The sequence below is a fragment of the Bicyclus anynana genome, chromosome 16 (genome assembly GCF_947172395.1).
Source record: "Bicyclus anynana chromosome 16, ilBicAnyn1.1, whole genome shotgun sequence".
In the NCBI taxonomy this organism is placed as follows: Eukaryota; Metazoa; Arthropoda; class Insecta; order Lepidoptera; family Nymphalidae; genus Bicyclus; species Bicyclus anynana.
In genome coordinates, this window is record NC_069098.1 from 5,329,513 (window position 1) to 5,353,043 (window position 23,531).

The 23,531-nt window shown below is 36.2% G+C and overlaps 1 protein-coding gene across 1 annotated transcript in view; it reads left to right on the forward strand.

Moving 5' to 3' along the window:
• Positions 1-23,531, forward strand: part of LOC112051300 (G-protein coupled receptor moody) — a 136,068-nt gene that overhangs the window by 50,971 nt on the left and 61,566 nt on the right. The window contains exon 2 of the mRNA XM_052886100.1: positions 21,047-21,103. The gene's annotated coding sequence lies outside the window, so the exon portion shown is untranslated. The remainder of the gene's footprint in view (positions 1-21,046; positions 21,104-23,531) is intronic.

Here is a 23,531-nt window from a genome sequence, read left to right on the forward strand (position 1 = left end):
ATACTATCCACCCGCTTGTAAATTATAAATAATAAAGGCCCATTTTGGAACATGTCCTTTGTTTTACTAAAATGAAGTATGTCTGGCTATGGCAGACCTTAACCATTGCGAAGCGTTAGCCTGGCGTCTGAAAGCTTGTACAATTCATCGATCTATGAAGTTTCGCTCTGATTTCCGGTCGGGTCAGTTTAGCGAACTATTTTGTGTAACGACTTTCTTCCGGTACGTGTGGATTTAGTAGTATTAGCTTGATCTCAAACTAGCTTTAGATATATTTTTTAAGTTAGCCTTTGATTACAATCTCGCCTGATGGGAAGTGATGATGCATTCTAAGATGCAAACTGGCTAACTTGGTAGGATGAGAATGAAAATCCACACCCCTTTCGATTTGGTGGTGGGAGGCTTCGGCCGTGGCTAGCTACCACCCTACCGACAAAGACGTGTCACCAAGCGATTTAGCGTTCCGGTACGATGTCGTGTAGAAACCTAAAGGGGTGTAGATTTTCAACCTCCTCCTAACATGATAGTCCGCTTCCATCTTTGACTGCATCATCACTTACCATCAGGTGAGATTGTAGTTAAGGGCTAAACTTGTACAGAATAAAAAAAAAAACATGCTGGGCAAATGGCATACTTCACACACGTAGAGAATTAAGAAAATACTCAGGTATGCAGGTTTCCTCACGATGTTTTTCCTTCACCGTTTGAGACATGTGATATTTAATATCCTAAAATGCACATAACTGAATAGTTGGAGGCGCATGCCTAGAATTTTCTAGGCAAGCGTGTTTCACCATACGCTGCATTTTCGTTTATTATCAGCCATGATTGCAACAAGCACTGGCCTATACAAAATTACATTTTACTGTACCCTTATATATGTAACAAGTTAATATAGCAAATCTAATAAGTCTTGCGTTCGATCCCTTTCAAGTATCGACAGACCCATTCCTAGAACAGTTATTCTTGCACTTGGAGGAAAATATTGGATTTGATCAAAAAAGGCATGGCTTAAATTGTGATCAACCAAAATCTTACAGCCTCCGTGCCGCAGTGGTATGCGCGGTGGATTTACAAAACGGTGGTCCTGGGTTCGACCCCCGGCTGGGCAGATTGAGATTTTCTTAATTGGTCCAGGTCTGGCTGGTGGGAGGCTTCGGCCGTGGTTAGTTACCACCCTACCGGCAAAGACGTACCGCCAAGCGATTTAGCGTTCCGGTACGATGCCGTGTAGAAACCGAAAAGAGGTGTGGATTTTCATCCTCCTCCTAACAAGTTAGCCCGCTTCCATCATAGACTGCATCATCACTTACCTTCAGGTGAGATTGTAGTCAAGGGCTAACTTGATAAGAATAAAAAAAGAAACTTACAGGATAAAAGTCGCCGCGAGCATCAACTCATCTAATAATCCAATTCTAGTTTTATTTTTTGCATTTCTTCCGTTATAGTTATATCCTAGCTCTGGCGGTATTTCTGATAGGAAAGTCAAAGCGGTTTCAAAGCAAACTAAAAGAACGGACAACTCAAAGAACTTTATTCAAACGAATTTGGATTTTTTCTTGCATTAATCCGAGGATTTTCCATGCTCCGCTGTAGTGAGATGATAAGTTGTGTTACTCACAGCTACATTATTTACTAGATTGAATTGAGCAATATATTTAGGATGCTATTTAAAAATCGAATTTTGAAATTTCTTTTAATATATTTAATTTGCTAGTATAGCTCGTGCGCTGCAGCAAGATGTGGTACTCTTGAAAGTTTGCCGAGATTAACGATAATAGTAGGTACGTACTATAATATAGTATATAGTTAGGAATTATCTGGACACTATAATGAAGATCAACGATCAAGGAGAAGGATGAAAGAGAGAATGGGAAGTAAGACTCGCGACGTTGGTGGTAGGCTTTATGGCAGGAACACCAAACGTCTAGAAGGTAGGAGGGGTTTTTAGCCGGTAAGAGTCCGGCACTACCCAACATGGGTGTCCATGAGGATTTTCCCCCCTACGAAAAAAAATAAAAAAATAAGGTACGTACTATAAACTAGCGGACGCCCGCGACTTTGCCCGCGTGGAGTCAAGTCATATTTCACCACTTTAGGGGTTGAATTAAAAAAAAAAATTTGGCTTCAGTATCGACTATACACTGTCCTACAACAAAATATCTTCAATGTACAGAATTTGACCTGTTACAGTTTTATTATAAGGGTTGATAATGACTACCTAGTAATACGAAGCAACATGCTAACCTGCCATATATGGTAACTAAAATTTGCAATATTTTATCAACCTCAACTCAACTCTTTAAAAATTGATCGAAGCAATAACATTTCTCGCTCCACTTATTCAACACTTCGTTACAAACCACTGACCTATATCAGAATTACTAGTATAATGCTCAGCGAAAAAACTCTGCCCAAATAATTTATTGGCCGTTATGGCTCCACCAATTAAGTAACTGAATAATTAAGATGGAAACGTGGTAATTTCCATATTTTATTTCAAACAGCCGTCGAGAATAATAATCCCTATATTATGTTATCAAAAAGTATTTCAAGGCCTTAAAATTAAAGGTTTAGTACGGTCAACAGTTAAGTCAAAACTATCGATTGCGTCAAAGAAAAGATGATGATTTAATCATTTAGTAGGTACATCTTCTTCTCTCTCTCGTTCTCTTTATCTCGTTCTTTTTATTCTTTACAAGTGTTATCGCCGTTTAGTGTTAGAAATAGTAGTCTGTGACGGATATGACGTCGCTCGATCTCGTGTTGGCTTCAGTGTGCTCGTGGCGTTCGAGCCGTCCACATCTCTTGTTGTGTAATTCTTTATGGGTTACTTGGGATAGGCGGGGAGAGTGACTTGAGTGGAAAAGGGTAGTGTTTGACATCAGTCAAAGGATCCTTTAACCCTACACACATCGTTCGCAAGTACGTGACTTCACTCAAGGTCATTCTCTGCCATTCTAAGATCTTATTTGGGTTACAGTTTGATTTGTTAATTAAGTTGTCCTGACAAGTGTTGTGAATCATAACCTTTGTTCAACATTAGTTTTGTTATATTAGTAATTACTTTTAAGACTATAATACAAGTTAGCCCTTGACTACAATTTCACCTGATGGTAAGTGATTATGCAATCTGAGATGGAAGCGGGCTTGTTAGGAGAAGGATGAAAATCCCCACCCCTTTCGGTTTCTACACGACATCGTATCGGAACGCTAAATCTTGGCGGTACTAAAACTAGCCACGGCCAAAACCTCCCACCAGCCACACCTGGACCAATTAAGAAAACCTCAATCGACTCGCCTAGGATCCAAGAGTTCATACTTATAAGTCCACTGCGCATACCACTGCGCCACGGAGGCCGTCAAAACCTCAAGTCAAAACGTCAAGTTGGTTTCATACCAACTTCTGTGCTGAAAATATAATATGTTAAGCAATTTTGAACCTACTTCTTCTCATTAATATACCTAGAGGTTGTGAACCAAGAGCTGAATGCTGCTTTTTAGATTATTGTTTGGTTTTGCGCTAGTTTAATAAAAGATGTTATGGTCTCGTTCTCCAAAAGTGAAAACCAGATAAGAAATATTTTTGAGTTTAGAAGAAAAAAGTGTATGTCTTTTTTAGTTGGTTCTATGTTTTTTTTTTGGGTCAACAAACAGAAAACGATAAGATTACAATAAAAAAAGCAGTTACATATAAACTAAATCGTCAAGCAACACCGTTAACCACAGATTAATTACTAAACAAGAAAAGTGAAATATTGAATGTGAAGTGACATTGAGAGTTTAAGCTACTTTTACATGAGATTCTTAAATTTTTTGTGACAATAGGGATGAGGACTATATTTTAAATTGTATATAAATTAAGAGTATGCTAATAGTAAAGCAATTTTGTAAAAGGAACAGGGTATCTACGATCATTACTTTCGGAGCTACAGGGATAAGTCAAGAGTCAGATTTGCGGCGTTGCCGCGGATCCCTGAAAAATACCCCATACAAAATGACGTTGTAGGTAATGTAATGATCGTTAGATTTGTATGAGCGTTCAAACAAAATTATTTCTAATATCTTTGTTATTTGTGCGATTATGTTTATAGTTCATTTATTAAAAAATGTCACATTTAATGTAAGGAAGCTAAAACTGTATGAATTTTCATCTAATTACGATAAAAGATTTTTAATAGATTTTGAAATTTTATAATTTCATTTACTTTGCAAATATCTAGACAATCTTTGCTTTTTATGTATAAATTAGTTAACATTGACCTTATTTACCCGAATGTATCATAAAAATCAATATATTCTAACCTAGTCATCATCGCCATTGTTTTTGAATTTACTTGGACGAGTATCAGAATATAAATCTACGTGAGTATAATTATCATTATAGCTTCGCTTTAGTGCATATATTGGCAAACGCTTTCCAGACATAGTACGGTATATTTACTATAGCAAACAAAGGTTTTCTAATTCGAATTTGTGTAAGACGTGGAACACTATAATATAATTTATTATTAATAGGTATGCAGTCGTATGAATCTTAAATGATTAAGTACAATACAGTACAGTATGCGCCAAACTTCTAGTCCGTTCTGAAGTTGCAACACGCCGAACTGCACAGGTATTTATTTATTCACTGCGCAAAGGTACCCCACGTTTAGAACCGACTAGAATTGCTTTAGACATAAATGCTTGAAAATTATATCAATAAGTTTATCTGCTTGAATTCGACCAATCATGAAATCCGCGTGATGATTGAGAGTTAGAAAACCCAGGTGGGAATTTTCTCAATTTAAAGTTTCTTAATTTATTATTTTCAATTATAATAAATTCTAAAGTTTTGAAACTCCTGATATGTACCGCACGCCGTTAAGATAAACACTGATGAATGTATCACACTTACAAAGTAAAATCCTTTTTCACTTGAAACCTTAAAGGATTAGGCCGGTAAAAACAGGTTTGTCTTGTAAATTGCTTCTAAACTTATACAGCTTAGCCGGCGTAAAATATTAAGGACTCAGACAGATTTATCCTTCTTATCACACTTCTAAAATATGACACTTAGTTATGTTTACACATATGACATATATAAATAGGGGTTACTTGTATTTGCTGTACTATAAAGAGGCCGGTGTGACTTCTGTTACTGATGAAAATAAGTAAGTAAGTAAATTTCACAAAAATATAATAATTTGTGTATTTTTAATGTATTGTTTTAAGACTATGTACTTATAATAATATCTAAAAATAATATCAAATATTAAGTCAATCAGCAACGTTTTGATTTCATTCGAAAAAACAAATACTATGAAGTTTTAGTTTTAGTTTAAGTGTTTTGTCCATATCAACGAGCTTCATAATAATTTAATAACATATAGATGATACGTTATAAAGACAACATACTATAAATCACATTAAACATTTACTGCAATTGTTTTTAGAACACATTCGATCCTTCACTCTATGGGAATTGGTATGAAAACGGCCCTCTTACGTTGTAGCTCATATACCTACTGTTTACATGTATGACATAAATAAATAAGGGTCACTTAGTAAATATAGCAAAAATATAGTGGTCATTTGTATCGGTTGTGAAAGTTAAGACAAGGGTAAGGCTTATTTACGCAGGACAACGAGGTCAGTACATAATGTGGCTCTTCATATTATGAATCTGGCCGGCATCATTATTTTAGTTTATTGTATGGCGAGCTGTTGCGACCTTACTAGGTCACATTTTTAACTTGTAACCCACTGCTGGGCATCGCCAATTATTTTTGGAGTTTACTCTTTAAGAATCGATTTTTCCTATATAGCCTATATATAGAATTAGCGGATGCCCGCTATTTCATCCGCCCTTAGACCTCTTTAATCCGGCCTATTTTTAAATCTGTTCTTAGTGGATACCTACTATATACTACCTCCCTGCCAAATTTCAGTTTTGTACATCAAGCGGTTTTCGAGATTTCATGATGAATGACCTTTGATTTATATATTTAGATATGGGCAGTAAAATTCAATGAACGAATGACAGCGTTACGTTTTTTGTGGGCAACCTATTCTGCGCACCTTTTACCGTGCGCTACCGCCATCAGCGTGCACGCTGTGGCCTGCTGCTCCTCGGTTGCGCACCTTTCACTTTTCAGGCGTAGGTATTGAGACGTACATAGTGTATGCTGCGGGGTAACACACTCCTATTTAGACAGTCGATCTGAAAGAGTAAACTCCATTCGTGCGTCGGAGCTTACACACACTTTTTTTATTACCATCAGCCTATTGGCCCACTATAGGGTCTCTCTATCACTTTAGAGATTAGCTTCAGCTTTTGCCTTTATGTTTACCAAACTGACGGCATAACATGCTTTTCTAGAAATGGGAGCATTAAACCACTGAGTTTCCAATTCTAAACTGCTAGGCGATTCTGAAACGAAATTTTTATAACTCGCAAGTGCGAGTTTCGAATTTACCCTTATCTCTCTCTGTTTAACACGATACTGTAGAATGAGAAAGATAGCGGTGTATTCGAAACTCGCACTTGCGAGTTAAACAAAACATCGTTACAGAATAGCCGTGCTGTTCAGAAATCTAAAATAGAAACACAATGTTTCATAAACCCAGCCTCAGTTGAACAGAAAGTTATTTATTAGTTAGATTAAAGTATTGGATATATTTCAAAAGTATCATAAATGTCTTTCCCTAAAAATAGGCATAATAATATATCCTGTGTTAGAAGTTAGTAACAATAGTCGAATGACCGGGAATCAAACCCTAGGCCTCACTAATTTGAGTCGGGGCCCATCCCACAGAGCTACTGAGGCAACTAAATAATATATTCTCATTAAATTTAGTCTCCTTTCTGGGTTTGGATTAAATAATAATAATTATGTTCAGAAGTTAAATAACACGAAATTATCTGCTGACAATTAAAAACGTGTTAATTGGTTTTATTCACTGCTAATTAACTTCAGATTACGAGTGTAATTGCCGTGAAAGCCTCTCTCTGTAATTAATTATATTATTTTATAACTTTAATAAGGTAGTACTTACTCCACTGAGCCGTGATAGCCCAGTGGATATGACTCCTGCCTCCGATTCTGGAGGGCGTAGGTTTGAATCCGGTCCGGGTTTCCAACTTTTCAGTTATGTGCATTTTAAGAAATTAAATATCACGTGAAAACGGTGAAAGAAAACATCGTGAGGAAACCTGCACACCAGATAATTTTCTCAATTATCTGCGTGTGTGAAGTCGTGTCAATTGGGCCAGCTAGGTGGACTATTGGCCTAACCCCTCTCATTCTGAGAGGAAACTCGAGCTCAGCAGTGAGCCGAATATGGGTTGATAATGACGACTTACTCTACATTTAGTCAAACTTGACGTTGCCAAAGTGCTTGTAAACTAAAGCCTACTTGAACAATAATACGTGTATGTCATTCTCATACATTTTTTTAGATTTCGAAGCGTCAGCGTTTGTAGAAAGCAAATAGCTAGCCTATTTGCTTTCTACAAACGCTGACGACACTTTTTTTTAATTGTTCATTAGCGTTCTACTAGATTGAAAAACATAATAATTTTATTTCTTTGAGACATGAATACATAATTACAATTTTAAATATTTTTTTGACAATACGAGCCAAAACGCTGTCGGCGATGATGGTCTATATTTTAACTGTTTTATGACGTCACAATAACACTAAACATAACCGTATTTGACAAAATCATTAGTTAACTTAGTGTCACTGTAGAAATAAACTTCAAACTTAATCAAGTTATATCGTGACGTCACAAAGTGGACGACATTATTTTTATCTATGAAATCCGTAGCTTTTATTAATTGACATCGATATATTTCGAACCCTTATCATACATGAAGTAATACACGAAATTAATATTGTTTATACTAAATTGGATATGAGTCAACTACCTTATTAGTTAAACTTTAACGATAATATGTTATTCTCATAATTTTTTTTAGTTTCAAAGCGTCAGCGTTTATAGAAAGAGAATTGTCGAGTACCTTGGCTATAGAAATGTCTACGTAGTTTGTATCACACGTTTGTAACTCGTAATATCACAGCAGGCATGATATTGGTGCGTCAGGCAACCATGAAACACTTTGAACATAACGTGTCTGTAAAGAATTTCTCACACAGATGTTCCCTCGGCATTTTATTGTTCCAAAATATTTTCATACTATTGTATAAAGACGAAAGTTTCTGTACGTTATGTGTAACTGTATTGTAATAGACTACAATCCCTTGAACAAAAGTTACCTGTGAAATGAACCAACGTGAATAACGCTCAGAAGGCTGTTACTATATCAGAAAATAACTCTGAACACTATGCCGTCATTTCTGAGCGGTACAGGTGAGTACGCGAGTGAATGGAATTTCTCTGGTAATGATGAATTACGACTAATTATAATTGTACGGCTTTGTTATAGTGTTAAAGATGATTAAATAAATGTCGAAAATCCTAGTGCCGTACTAAAATGGTGGTGCCGGAAGTCAGAACAAACTTTTAACTGTCGACAATTGCAGAAGCAAAATAGGTCATTTATGCAATTCGTTTTGTACACATATACAGATACTTTACCCGTAAACGCCATACATTTTTACAGGAGTCGAAAGATAAGAGTCGCTAGCCTTACTCTTCACTCGCGAACTCACCTGTACCGCTCAGAAATGACGGCATAGTGCTCTGAGCACATTTTTTGATATAGTAAACGCCTTCTAAGCGTTATTCATGTTGGTTCATTTCACATGTATTTTTGTTCAAGGGCTTGTAGTCTATAAGTTCAATTCACGAATACTCGCCCCACTCTTTGTCTTTGTCAAATATGAAATTTATTTTGATTTAATTTTGTGTGTTTGTGTGTGTGTGCATGGCTACTCGTTGTGTACTAAGAAAACTCACATTCTTGCACACTTGCACTGTAAGCGATTGCAAAACAAGAGTGGATTGAACTATCTATATTCATACCTATGAATATAATGGAGAGCGGTGACAAACATACCTACCTAGGTATGTTTGTCATCGCTCTCCACCGCTGAGCCGATTTAGATGAGTCGAATTGGAGATAGATTATCACGTACACAATACACATTGACGACCTCCGTGGCGCAGTGGTATGCGCGGTGGATTTACAAAACGGAGGTCCTGGGTTCGATCCCTGGCTGGGCTGATTGGGCTTTTCTTAATTGGTCCAGGTCTGGCTGGTGGGAGGCTTCGGCCGTGGCTAGTTACCACCCTACCGGCAAAGACGTACCGCCAAGCGATTTAGCGTTCCGGTACGATGTCGTGTACAAACCGAAAAGGGGTGTGGATTTTCATCCTCCTCCTAACAAGTTAGCCCGCTTCCATCTTAGACTGAATCATCACTTACCATCAGGTGAGATTACTACTAACTATCTATATTCATAGGTATGTTTGTCACCGCTCTCCGCCGCTACTGAGCCGATTTGGATGAGTCAAATTGAAGATAGATTATCACATACACAATACACATACTTTTTATAATATTTCGATAGATTTCTATAAAAAATCATGGAGTCCTTGGGCTTTCGCTTTGTGAAAAACAGAATTACACGCGAACGGAGTCCACTGGTAATTAACCTGCCAGTGGTTATGTCAATTTGACTTACATCATCTCATAAACTCATGTCTCTCGTACCAGAATTTTCTGATGATTTATTTATTTTTCTTATTATAATAATTCTAGCGGGCGCCTGCGACTTCGTCTGCGTAAAATTTAGTTTTTTCAGGGATTTTTTCAGGATAAAGTAGTTTTGTGTTACTCCAGAGTAAAATCTATTTCCATTCCAAATTTCAGCCAAATCGGTTCAGTAGTTGCGGCGTTAAAGAGTAACAAACATCCATACAAACTTTCGCCTTTATAATATTAGTAGGATAGTAGGAAGGATGTTTTTAACAATAAAATAAAGATAGTTTATTGTACGTTGGCAACTGTACTTAACCTATTTTTTCTATCCACATACGTAACACCAGCCATGGCTGTATGAACCAACCGTCACCTTTGGCAGGCTTAAGGTTCCGAAATCTGAAGTTATAATTGTAGACCGAGAGAGTGCATTAGCCAGATATAGATCTACTTAAGAGGACTGAAAGTACCATAAATACGGAAGCCAATTTTTTTTTATTGTTTACAAGTTAGCCCTTGACTACAATCTAACCTGATGGTAAGTGATGATGTAGTCTTAGATGGAAGCGGGCTAACTTGTAAGGAGGAGGATGAAAATCCACACCCCTTTCGGTTTCTACACCGTATCCGCATAGTTCTGCATCGTACCGGAACGCTAAATCGCTTGGCGGTACGTCTTTGCCGGTAGGGTGGTAACTAGCCGCGGCCGAAGCCTCCCACCAGCCAGACCTGGACTAATTAAGAAAATCTCAATCTGCCCAGCCGGGGATCGAACCCAGGACCTCCGTTTTGTAAATCCACCGCACATACCGCTGCGCCACGGAGGCCGTCAAAATTCTGAAGTTTGGAAGATACAACTATATGATGTTTGTCGGGAGCTATGTTTGATTATGCAGTCTCTCGGTCTATATAGTGAACTCAATTTCCTGTTAGAATGTCAATACCTGTAGGAATTGTACGAAACATAAACTGTTTTTTTTTTAAACATTCAAAGCTTTCAACACAATAAACGAATATAACAAGCGGACGTTCGCCACTACATTCGCGCGAGTTCTGATATTTCGTTTTTTTTCTGACGTTCTATCGAAATGTAACAAAGTTTAAAAGCTGTAAACTGTTTTAAACTAACCTACCTGTAAAAACTACATGAAATTCATATAACATTTTTTGAGGTTACTGCAAACTAATTAAAAAAAACGCTTTTCTGTTTTTCATTCATTTTTATAATACAGTCTCAATTTTCGATAGTTTTCATTTTTATGTTTTACCATTCCTCACAGGAAATTGTTTCCTGAAGAGATATAGTCTAGTTCTACCTAGATAGATTAGATAAAAATATTAGATATGAAGATCTCTAGATCGTATACAATTAATCTTTGTCTAGCTCCAAGATTAAGATCACATTTTCAATCTAGTTATCTTTCCTGAACTAGATTGAAATCACATTGAGATCACGTTTTCCAAGGAGTTTATAACTGTAGGTATTGCTTTGGTTACTTGATTAATGCAGTAGACACAAATAAATATAATAAAGAATACTGTAGATAACTAGATTCTCTAGTTATAGAGCAATGTAATACTGTATTTTTTTACAACTTACTTCATTAAATGTCGCTTAGTTAATAATTCTCTTCTGTGTTATACACAGTATATCATATTCATATTCTACATTACAAGCAGTGTCGGTCTGTAGCTCCAAAGACGGCTGTGCAGCTCAGCATAATATGATGTGTATAAAACGTACAAAACATGAAAAAATATATGCGTATTACAAGAAGACGAAGAAATACAATATTGCACAAAAAACAAATAAAAATAAAAAATAATATTTTTTACTAAGAATTAGCATGCAAAGGCGGCCTTATTGCTGGAAGCAATCTCTACTAGGCGATCCCTGGGGAGAGAACTTGCGAAGAAAGAGTGGGAATATTAGGTAGCCTAAGTAGTATCATGAGAGAGGTGACGATTTACATAATGAACACAAATAAAGTTTCCTTTTGTTTGATTGTTTCTTTAGTATATTAGACTGGTTGACTTTTACAGCTAACAAAGCACCTTTAAAAACCTTCTCCTGACAATAACAAACGCAACAATAAAAGAATTAACTGTTAAAGGTACATACAGAGTGTTCCGTAAATAATAAAGTACATATGGTTTATTCGACTCACATTACACCAGACAATCAAAGACAGTCTGCCAATAATCCACATGGCTGCTTAAGCTATAAACACCTTAAAACGAAAGAGCTATCAAGTATTTTTAAATGTAACACGCATTCTCCTTAACTGCTTTTTAAGTCGTTCGCAAAGTTGTTAAAAAGGCAGCGTGGCGCACTAAAAAAAGTCCAAATTAAACAACAAGTTTCTGAAACGAAGTCGAAATCGGCAATAAAATCAAGTTTACCTTTTAAATAAAGGTCGCAACAAGTTACAAATTAGTTTCACGAGAATACTCGTCGGTACGTAGTTGTTGCGGAGTTTGAGACTTTGAAACTTTTGAGACTGTCTCGTTGATGCTCGCATTTATCGCGACAACTATCCACAACTTTGGTTGTTTTATGCAGATACTTTGCACACGATGTAGATAAAACAAAAGTGTTTTTCATATTTCATGAAATATTAAATTAGTTTATATATTGCGAGTAAGAGCCAAATGAAGTTCTAATAATATTTTTTCGACCTCTTTTGTATATTTTCGCGTGGGTAATTTGAGCGTACAGCTACGTATCACTAAGAGCGAGTACATATTAGGCGTTTCGAAGCGCGCGCTTTGATTACGCGCGTTTTTAGAATAAAGGCTCAGTCCAGAAAGAGCTAATTCGCCGCCATTCTTTCGCGCGTATTACGCGCGACCTTTGCATCCACAAGGTGCGTACCAACGCGCTAGCATTTGGGGGAATTCAGTACAAAACATGGAGTTGAACGTGCACTCGCTCTAGAGTTCGCGCGTTAACTGGACGCAACAAGGCGTCTCTAGTATCTCGACTCGCGCGCAATACGCGCGAATCAAGCGCATGTCGAGAGTCTTGCTTAGTGCATACGATTTACTCACGTATTTTGAATTCGCGCGATGCTTGTGGACGCGATATATTGATGTCTAGTACTTCGACAACGCATGTATGAATTCGCGCGATACGATTCGTGATGAATTCGCTCCTTCTGAACAAGGAGAAAGAGGTTGTCCAAAGCGCGCGACAGACGCGCGCCGACAGAATTTCGGTAAAACGCGCGTTAGTTTAGCGTTTAGTCAACTGGGCGCTTCTAGATGCATTGCACCGCCATGTGGCTGTACATAAGAACGCGAGCTTCGACATAAATTTCTGAACTGAAAAATGAACATGGATACCAGTAAAGCTATTCTGTTACGATGTTTTGCCTAACTTGCAAGTGCGTATTTCGAATTCTCCTCTACTTGTCTCTTTCTATAGTATCGTGTTAGACAGAGAGAGAAGGTGAATTCGAAACTCGCACTTGCAAGTTATACAAATCAGCGATACAGAATAGTCCTGCTGGACTGCGCTCGTAGATCGCCGTGCTGAGCGCGGTGTATGTACGCTATCAACGCCCGCTGAACGCAACGCCGAGCGCCTAATGTGTACTTGCTCTTATTATAGAATTGTTTTAATGATATGAAAATTTCAGTTTCATATAACTTTGAACGACTTCTTCAATAATATAATTAGTAGAATTGAGAATCTCGGTATTATTAGAAATACTTTCTTTCTGAGTTTATTAGAATTATAAGTGGCACTATCATTATTATTGTAACGATCATAATATACTCAGAGGCACAAATATCCGCCCACTTTAATATGCCGTATATAGAGGTGTCGTGTTGTTGTGAACATAGTACTTCTAGATTTCTATGCTTCTATATTTAACACCCAATTATAGAGCTGAGACTCATCACGTTACTCTAAAGTTGGTTTCATGTAGGATGGTTTGGATGACAGTTCATTTCACTCTTGAAAGATTGCTACGATTCACGATAATAATACGTACTATGAACGTCATACAGGCGACTGTCACCGTACCCATGCAACGATTAAAAGTAACAATTACGATTCAGTAATAACTAGGTCGGGCAGCTTAACATGCTCTCCGAGGAAGAGATATTACACCACTAATTCCTAAGACAAGTAATACCTGCTACTGATAATTTATTAATTATCATTATTCATTATTATCTTCTACCTACTTATACAAAATAAATAACATTTTGGTCCAAAGTCAGGCGTAACTCGAAACATGCTACTAAAGCCATACCAAGAAAGCAATAGAAATTAATTACTAAAGTAAAAATTAAAGACGAATAAAGTCGCAATTATATTTTTCAATTTCTATCCAGTAAGCCAACCGGACCTCGAACAAAAATTAAATCTGGCGTTTATTCCGCCGTAGCACCTACTTCTTTATTAGCCAAGCTTATAAAGGATAATAAATTGTAGGAAGTTAAGGTACGAAAAGTTATTAATTATAATTTACGTGGGACACAAGCGACATTTACTTCAGGATTTATTAATTTTCTTTTCCAACTTAGTACACAGGAATACTTTTCCAAAACGTTATTCATTGTACGGAAGTGTGCTACTTAAATTCGCTGTTTGTTGCCGGAGTTAGAAAGCGGAAATAATAAGCTGTCTCTATAGAAAACAAAGTAAGCTTCCTCCCTGAATGTCGCTATTATAAAAGTTTGCTTTTGTTATCTTCTTAATCCTATATAGGTAAGGTACCTATTATCAACCCATATTCAACTCACTGCTGAGCTCGAGTCTCCTCTCAGAATGAGAGTGCTTAAGCCAATTGTCCACCACGCTGGCCCAATGCGGATTGGCAGACTTCACACTCGCATAAAATTAAGAAAATTTTCTGGTATACAGGTTTCCTCACGATGTTTTTCCTTCACCGTTTGAGGCACGTGATATTTAATTTCTTAAAATGCATTCAACTGATAAGTTGGAGGTGCATGCGCCGGACCGGGTTCGAACCCACACCGTCCGGAATCGGAGGCAGAGGTCATATCCACTAGTACTATCACGTTAGGTACGAAGTACCTACGAGTATATAGGATACATATTATATGAAAATTAACTATTGTTTATAAGTCAAGTTATATTAAAAACCGGCTCAAACGATTGAAATAAGTTTTGTTTCGTTAGTTCCGAAATAAAACGAGCTATACATATACAGGATGTTCGGCAGTATTTCCCATAACTCTAGGGTTATATTCTCTAAGAAAAATGAATTAAAAAACGTCCAAGGAACATGTGTTCTAAAATGAATAGTTTCGGAGTAAAAAATATTCTTTTGTAAATAGATCTCAAATTGTGTCCCTTATATCGCATCCTTATATTACAAGTATGAGCTAGCCAAACTTATTCATTGATAAATATCATGAAGTAGCTTACTAGTGAAGTGCAGGGTGCCAGCGGCAATATTTCGTCGATATCGACAGTCTTACCACTACGATTACGTATTTTAAAATGCGAGGAGAAGGTGTTTTAATCCAGGATATTATCTATCTTAGTTTTAAATCTCATCCAAATCAGTTTAGTTTTTGCCGCGTTAAAGAGTGACAAACTCCAAAAAAACACCTATACAAAGTTTCACGTTTATAATATTACCAAGATCGCTATCAAAGGAAGGCGTACCTTTCACGCACGACTTCTACAATCTCTTATGAATCTCGCATGTCATTCAAACATGTTGTAATAATCCGTGTGACGTGGAAAATCCGATGCTTTAGCAAAGTTTATTAATTAACGAACCGCTTTTATAATTAAATTCGCTTCAACATAACCTTACAGACATTTCCTCCTCCCAGAGGGCTCTGTATTCTGTATCGTAATGCTTAGCCGCTCACTCACTATCCGATAAGACTACATGCCTGCAGCGCTAACGGCTTGACGTCTGATAAAACTGATCGTGTGTTGGTCGCGATCGGCTAGATGGCATGCACATCACGACCAACACACGACCAGTTTTATCGTCAGTCAGTACTGTCAGTTGACAGTAAACAAATCATGATTGTAAGATTTTCCTTATTCTGCGTGTGTTGAATTTTATTCAATTCAATGAACAACTAATTAAAATGTTTATTATTCTGTCTTTTCGTTATCTCAGACTTGACAAGGACTTTTTGGTCTATTATGTACGTGACATACTTGGTCAACAGGCTTAGCTCTTAAAACCATTGACTTTGATTCAGTTGACAATTTATATAGTTGAATAAGTATTTGAATTATGCTTCAGGTAAACAAATCATTGATTGATAAGTACACAGGGGAACTGTGTTCTCTTTTTACTTTTAATAATCTTCCCTTGATGTTTATAAAAGTAGTACCTTCGTTGATTTTTTCAAGTGTTCATATTTACCGCTTTCATAACTTTAAATAGATCCCCAAAGGAAGCTTGAATTCGCATACTTTACAAACAAACCTTATTGTGTTCTAGGCAAAATATTTCGGCAAGATTAATGATTGGTTAGGCGCGCGGGAGAAATGAAGTTGTTTTGTTGCTTCAGCTTTTGGTCTCGTAATTGATTACAGCAATTAAGCGCTATATTGGTAAATAATGGACTGTTTATATAAGCACTTTATGACCACGCCACATGAAAGAAAAGAAGTTAAAAATTGTCACAAATATAAAACTTGAGAAATCGAAATATTTTCATCTAGCTGATGCCGCGCGGTTTCACCCGTATAGTTCCCGTTCCTGTAGAAATACGGAGATAATATATAACCTATAATCCCAGCGGGGTCAGTAACAAGAATAATTAATAGATAATAGAGCAGGAGGCTATTCAGTAACGATGTTTTGTATAACTCGCAAGTGCGAGTTTCGAATTCACCTCAATCTCAGAGAGAGCGATAGATATGAGTTTGAAACTCACACTGTCGAAGTGATACAAACATCGTTACAGAATAGCCTCTCAGACTCCAAGTTAAGCGCATACTTACTTCTTATTCAATGACAACATCTCGAATTCGTATCTATCTATCTATGCTTTACGACTAACCTGATACTTTAAATAGACACACATAACTCACGATGTCGAATTATGAAAAATACCTAGATACTTTTGGTACGTACGATTGACGATATGATATTCTAAACTAAGGCCGGGCATACACGACACAACGTTATACTAAGACATGATAACTCAGTAAATATGATCTCTGCCTTAGATTCAGAACGCGTAGATTTGAATCCAGTCCGGAGCAGGCAACTCTATCGTTATAGTTATGTGCATTTTTAAGAAATTTAATATCACGTGTCTTGAACAGTGAAGGCAACACATCATGAGGAAACCTGCTGAAAAATTTCTTAACTCTTTAAGTGTTTGAAGTCTGCCAATCCGCGTTAGGCTAGCGTGGTGGACTACCTAGCCGAACACCTCTCATTTCGACAGGAGACTCATGCTCGACAGTGAGTCGAATGTGGGTTATTATGACTAGCGGACGCCCGCGACTTTTGGATATTTCCGGGATAAAAAGTAACCTATATATCCAGACTATAATCTATCTGTACTTCAATTTTCAGGTAATTCGTTTCAGTAGCCGATGCGTGAAAGAGTAACAAACATTCATACCATCAAAATCATCAGGTTTTCGCAAATCTCAGGAATCCATGGATTTTTTCGGGATAAAAAGTAGCATATGTGTTAAAAAGTAAAGTCTATTTCCAATCAATTTCATCCAAATCGCTTCAGTAGTAGCGGCGTTAAAGAATAACAAACATACATACAAACTTTCGCGTTTATAATATTAGTAAGGTTGATGATGATCAAGCAGTTGCAACTGCTTCCAGCAGTTTCAAGCTGTTTACTGACTGCAAGAGCGGTCCATGTATGTTGATCATGATCACTGGCTAACTTCTCGAGCTGCCCGTGTATAATCGGCCTTAGACATATCGCTCTGAAGATACTCCTACTGGTAACAAACACAGTTTATGAGAAATCGACGCAGCTGTGCAAATGGTCGTTTGTAAATATTGATTTGATATGATATGATTTCCAATTGGTTAATATACTGGACCTAAATAACATTCTATTACATATAATTTCGTTTTATACAGTTTATTTGAAAATTATTAAATAACTTAACAAAAATTTATTAAGTACTAGCGGACGCCCGCGACTTCGTCCGCGTGAAACTCGATGTAAACTATCAAGTACCCCTACCCTACCCTACCCCTACCCTACCCCTACCTTTTCCTGAATTTTCTTTGCTATAAACCTCACGGACCCCGAGACTTTTCCAACGAATGCAAAACCGTGGAAATCGGTTCGTGCGTTCTGGAGTTAGGTATAGCGTCAGGCCTAAAACCCGACTTATTTTTATATACTAAATAATACCATATATTGGACCTAAATAATGTTATATTACATAAAAGTTTCGATTTACACAGTTTATTTGAAAAGGATTAAATAACTAAAGTTCGTTAAGTATATTTAGCACCGAATATTTAACTGTCCTATCAAAAATATAAAATTGGTTCAGAGACAAACTTAACCTAGTCATGCAATATTGTTTGTTGACAAACAAACAAATATTTATGTAGCTGTCAGCTTACCATACGTAATTAACTTGTATACAACGGTACAACCACTAATTAATGGTTTTCAATTCGAGCCTAATCTTCAAAAACGTGTTAATTCTTGATACTGCGAATAAATAGATTTTAGACTCATCTTGACGTCTAGATTTTCCAGGATAGCAATTAGTATTGTCAACTTTATACCATCACAGGTTCTACGGAAAAAAATCTTGGTTGGCAGGTGGACCAACCAAGATTTTTTTAAAATTACCTATACGGATATCCTATATATATCGGATCAGTATCAAATACCAACTCCGATACAAGTTAATACAGTCATATTTATATAGTTACCTAAGTATTGATTGGTATTCAATAAAAAGGTAATACCATAATGTTGAGATTGCCTTAGTTATAGCCGAGATATCGTATCTATTTTAATATTATGGCCAATGATATTTTTATACTATAGACAGGTTACGTCCCTACAAAATCACCGCAAAAATGTGATCCGAATGTATGTGTAGCTATACATTCGGATCACATTTGATCATTTTTTTTTGATTTGATCACACTGAGCGCACACATGGACAATTTTCTCTTTAACTCCATCATATATTTATGTATATATTGATTTATACTTTCTGAACACACAACTCGACATTGTAGACGATATTTCGGTATTATTTGTTTAAATAACGTTCGTTGTTTAATAAGCGACTAAATGAAGTCAATTTTCTACATTTGTCCGCCTCAGTTTTGATGCGCTAGTGCCATATCTCTAGTATAAATATCATTGATTATGTCACACAACAACATAGCTCAACGAGTTGCGAAGCTGAAGTGGCAATGGGCGGGGCACATAGTTCTAAGAGCCGATGGACGTTGGGGTCCCAAGGTGCTGGAATGGCGACCCCGCACTAGTATGCGCAGTGTTGGTTGACCCCCCCACCAGGTGGACTGACGACATCAAGTGAGTCGCAGGAATTCTCTGGATGCAGGTGGCTCAGTATCGTGAGGAAGTCCCTACAAAAGGCCTATGTCCTGCAGTCCATCGGCTGATATGATGATGATGATGTCACACAAAATATTATAGGCATAGGTTGTATTCGAATATTATTCATTGTGATATTTATCATATATTTTTTTTCTTTTTTTTTTATTACACGTAATATTTACAGTACAGTACACATTTTAAATATAAATACAGTAGACATTTTAAAGCAGAACTAACAATGATTGTTTTATAGTCTCTGCCATCAAATGAAAAACTAACCGCCTAACGTGACATCTTTCTTAAAATGTCCCAAAATACATCTACAAAGAAGCCTAAAATAGCAAAATACCATTGAATGATATTCAAAGAAAAAATAAGCTCCCGTTCACGCTAAGATCGTAAACGTGACTTTCTAATAATCACTCGTCCATAAAATATTATTTATAATGATATCAAAAGCTCACAAAGGACACATGCGAGACATATGGGGGTAATAAAAAAGTCTTTGTAATTTGTAACACAACACGTGTTGGACTGTAGACAGTCGTCGGGCGATCTCGTCGACGCTTGTGAATACTACGGAATTAGACTAATTAATGCCGAAATACACGGGCACATAATAGGATAGGCGAACGCGGCGTCTATATTTTTTCAAGAAGTGTTTGGAAGTCTCTGCTACACGGTAAGCCGATTTAGGTGGTGAGTCGGTCTAATTCACCACCTGCCCATACTGTATAGTCGCAAGGCTGAAGTATAGGTAATTACAATAACACAATTTCTTTCTTTCCAAGTACGATATCCCTGATTACAGTGAATCAGTGATGCATCTTTGTTGAGTGAAACTCTATGAAAGAAATAAACTAAATGAATCCTTAGTGAAATTGTGTGTAAACATTTATAATATAGGTTCTTATCGTGAGCGATACCTCTCCCTTGTATAGACAGGAAGGCATTAAATGATCCTGAGAAGTTCTTAAGGTACTGAGATGACACAGAAGGGAAGTAGGCAGAGTAAATATTATTAAAATTACCAAGAAGCTAAGTTTAATTTTGATATTATAATTTAACTAAGTAGGTACTTATATAATTTTTATTAGAACTCTGTACCTATAACAAATATAAAATTTATATTGGGTATTACAATCATTGTGTAAAATTATATTGAAATAGTTGAAAACATCTCTAACATTACCTTTTTATTATAATAAGAACATAAAACTGAAAAGAGGCTATAAAAAATATGTAATATCGATTCAGCCCGAAAACTCGTTGCGTATATTTTCATCGTCGTAAAAAGGAAATCGTAAACCTTTGGGAGAAATCCATTTTAAGCAAACAATATAAGTTAATTATAAGGATAAACTAATCTGATTATAAGTCTATAACCGTGACTAGTCATTATTTTTGTATCTAAAGATTCAACAAAGGCAGTACCCAAATCCAAAATAAACAGGATGTTCCGTAATTAATGGACAAAACGCAAATGGTAGATACACCACCTAATTATCTAAAACTAATTTGAATAGTTTTCCAAAAATCCCTAGGGTGACCAAGTAATATTTTTTTTACCATGTGCGTTTTATCCATTAATTACGAGACACTCTGTCTTAATGCAAAAGTTTGTATTGATGTACGGATATTTGTCATTATTTCTGGATTTAGATGAAATTTAGAATGGAAATAAATTGTACCCTGGACATTTAAGCTATTTGTTATTCCAAAAAACTATTCCTGGAACAGAGTTTCACGTTAAGGATGTCGCGGGCTTCCTATAGAAGGATGTTTGGTTATTCTTTCATGCAAATACTAGATAGATAACCTATAGCCTGACTAATCTTTTTTTTTTCTTTTTATTACAGATAAACCGAAGATCCTTTGAAGATCAATGAAACAAGATAATTATATAGATAACCTAGGTAAGTATCTACCTACATTGAATAAAAATAAATCTACAGGTATTGCTTATTATATTTTTTATAATATTATGTAGCCTATAGTAAGTATTTTAAATATTAATTCAGAAACGAGTTATTCAAGCAATAAATTAAAAAAAAAAAAAAACATACATACAGCCGAACGTAGAACCTCCTCCTTTTTGGAAGTCGGTTAAAAATACGCAAATTTCCGTAAAAAGTTAAAAGAAATACTTGCACGGTAGTCCTTCAATGCAAACAATATGTACAGTAGTATTTGTAATATAAAATATTAAACTATCTTCATATTGGAAACAAAATAAGGTTAATTAAGATTATACTTTACTTTTAGAAGCGATAAACTGGTATGTCTGTTCTAAAAGTACAAACATCTTTTGTAGAGTTGGGTGTATTTAGATATTCTTCTCTATTAAGATTCCCTAGTCCGTTTAGTTTACTTTCCCGGACGAGCTGTATCATGGAAAGCTCTACTACTATTCAAATTCGTAGCTTGTTAAGATCTTTTACCTTCACTTAAGATGTAATCATTTTATATAATAGTAATTAATATTGAACTCTTATATAACGATAATTTTAAAAGAGCAATTGTTAAGAGTGCAGTGGATATGACATCTGCCTCCGATTTCGAAGGATGTGAGTTCGAATCCGGTCCGGGGCATGCACCTCCAACTTTTCAGTTGTGTGCATTTTAAGAAATTAAACATCACGTGTCTCTAACGGTGAAGGAAAACATCGGAGGAAACCTGCATACCAGAGAATTTTCTTAATTCTCTGCGTGTGTAAAGTCTACCAATTCGCATTGGGCCAGCATGGTGGACTATTGGTCTAACCTCTCTCATTCTGAGAGGAGACTCGAGCTCAGCAGTGAGCCGAATATGGGTTGATAATGATAAAAATGAATAAATTTTTAAGTAGCTTATCGATCATCAACAGCCTTCCGAACAGTCCTCAACAAATCCAAATGCTTTTAAAGTAGAGTACTTTAAATAAATAAATTTCAATCTGGCATTATTCTTGTCAATCTATCTTACATGTTATTTCCATTTCTGTATCAAATTTTCACGTCAACTTAAACATATTTTCTCAATAACGCCTTCCGCGAAAATCCAATCAGGCTCTCGAAGTAAAAGCGTTATACCACTGATTACAATCGTACGTGACGTTCTTAAAAAGATTTTCTTTCACGTAAAATGTCCCTTCAGTTTTTAAGCAACTTGTATGAAGTGTAAAGAGTTGATTTGACCTTTGATGCTGTAAAAATCTATAGCCTATAAATATGTGTGATGGCATCTTTGTATGTTAGATGACAATAAATAACTTTATTCGAGGAATATATACCTTTCTTATAAGATACCTTTCTTGAGATTTTGTCGCTTTTTAGAGCAAGTAATATATGTATCCAAGCCGAACGTTGGGATTGTTTTTGTTTCCGGTTAACTTTTCTGTCAACTTCTTTCATCTTGTTCATTTTAACTGTCGTGGTGTCATGCTCATTAAAATCAAAGTAACGCCCAGGCTAAATATACATGTGTCAATTACCTTTTTACATCCTTTTTTGAAAGTTCTTCCAAAGTTCGTCTAAAAGAAAAAATAAGAGGAACGAAAAGTTTATTGTCATTACTAGCTCACGCCCGCGACTTCGTTCGCGTGGAATTGGGTGGGTTTTTCACAAATCCCGCGGTAACCATTATTTTTTCCGGAATGAAAAGTAGCCCAAATGTTCATCCAGAGTAATATCCATTTCCGTTCCAAATTTTAGCTAAATCGCTTTAGTAGTAGCGGCGTTATAGAGTAACAATTATTCAAACAAACATCCGTACAAACTGTCGCGTTTATATACTATTATTATTAGTAGGATTGATTATATGAATTTAATGAACATGAAAATCCCTCCTAGTGAAAGGATCGAGGAAAGTCAATTGGTTTTTGTAATTATTAGATGCGACTTCGTCCGCGTAGAAACCCTGAACCCTGACATTCTTTATTGTAAGTACTACGTATATAACTTCTCTATCTTCAATAATATAGTATATATATATATAAATATATAGTATATAACTTCTATAATTGAAAACCGCATTAAAATCCATTGGTTTAAAAGACTACTTACTTACTTCTATACTTACTTCCTTCGGCGCTAAAACCTTTTGTGGGTCTTGGCCTCCTCTACCACTTTTCTCCATCCATTTCTATTCCTTGCCTTTCTTTCCACCCAGATAATTTTCCCATTTTTTGCAGGTCCTCTTTCACACAATCTAGCCATCTTTTTTAGGTCTTCCTTTTAATCTTTTTACCTGTGGCCTCAATTTTGTCTTAAAGTGGTTTGGTTATCTTGGTTTGAAAGATTTAATATAAACTCGCAAGGCGACTTTGTTTTATACTTTGCAAAGATGTATCTTATAACTATTTC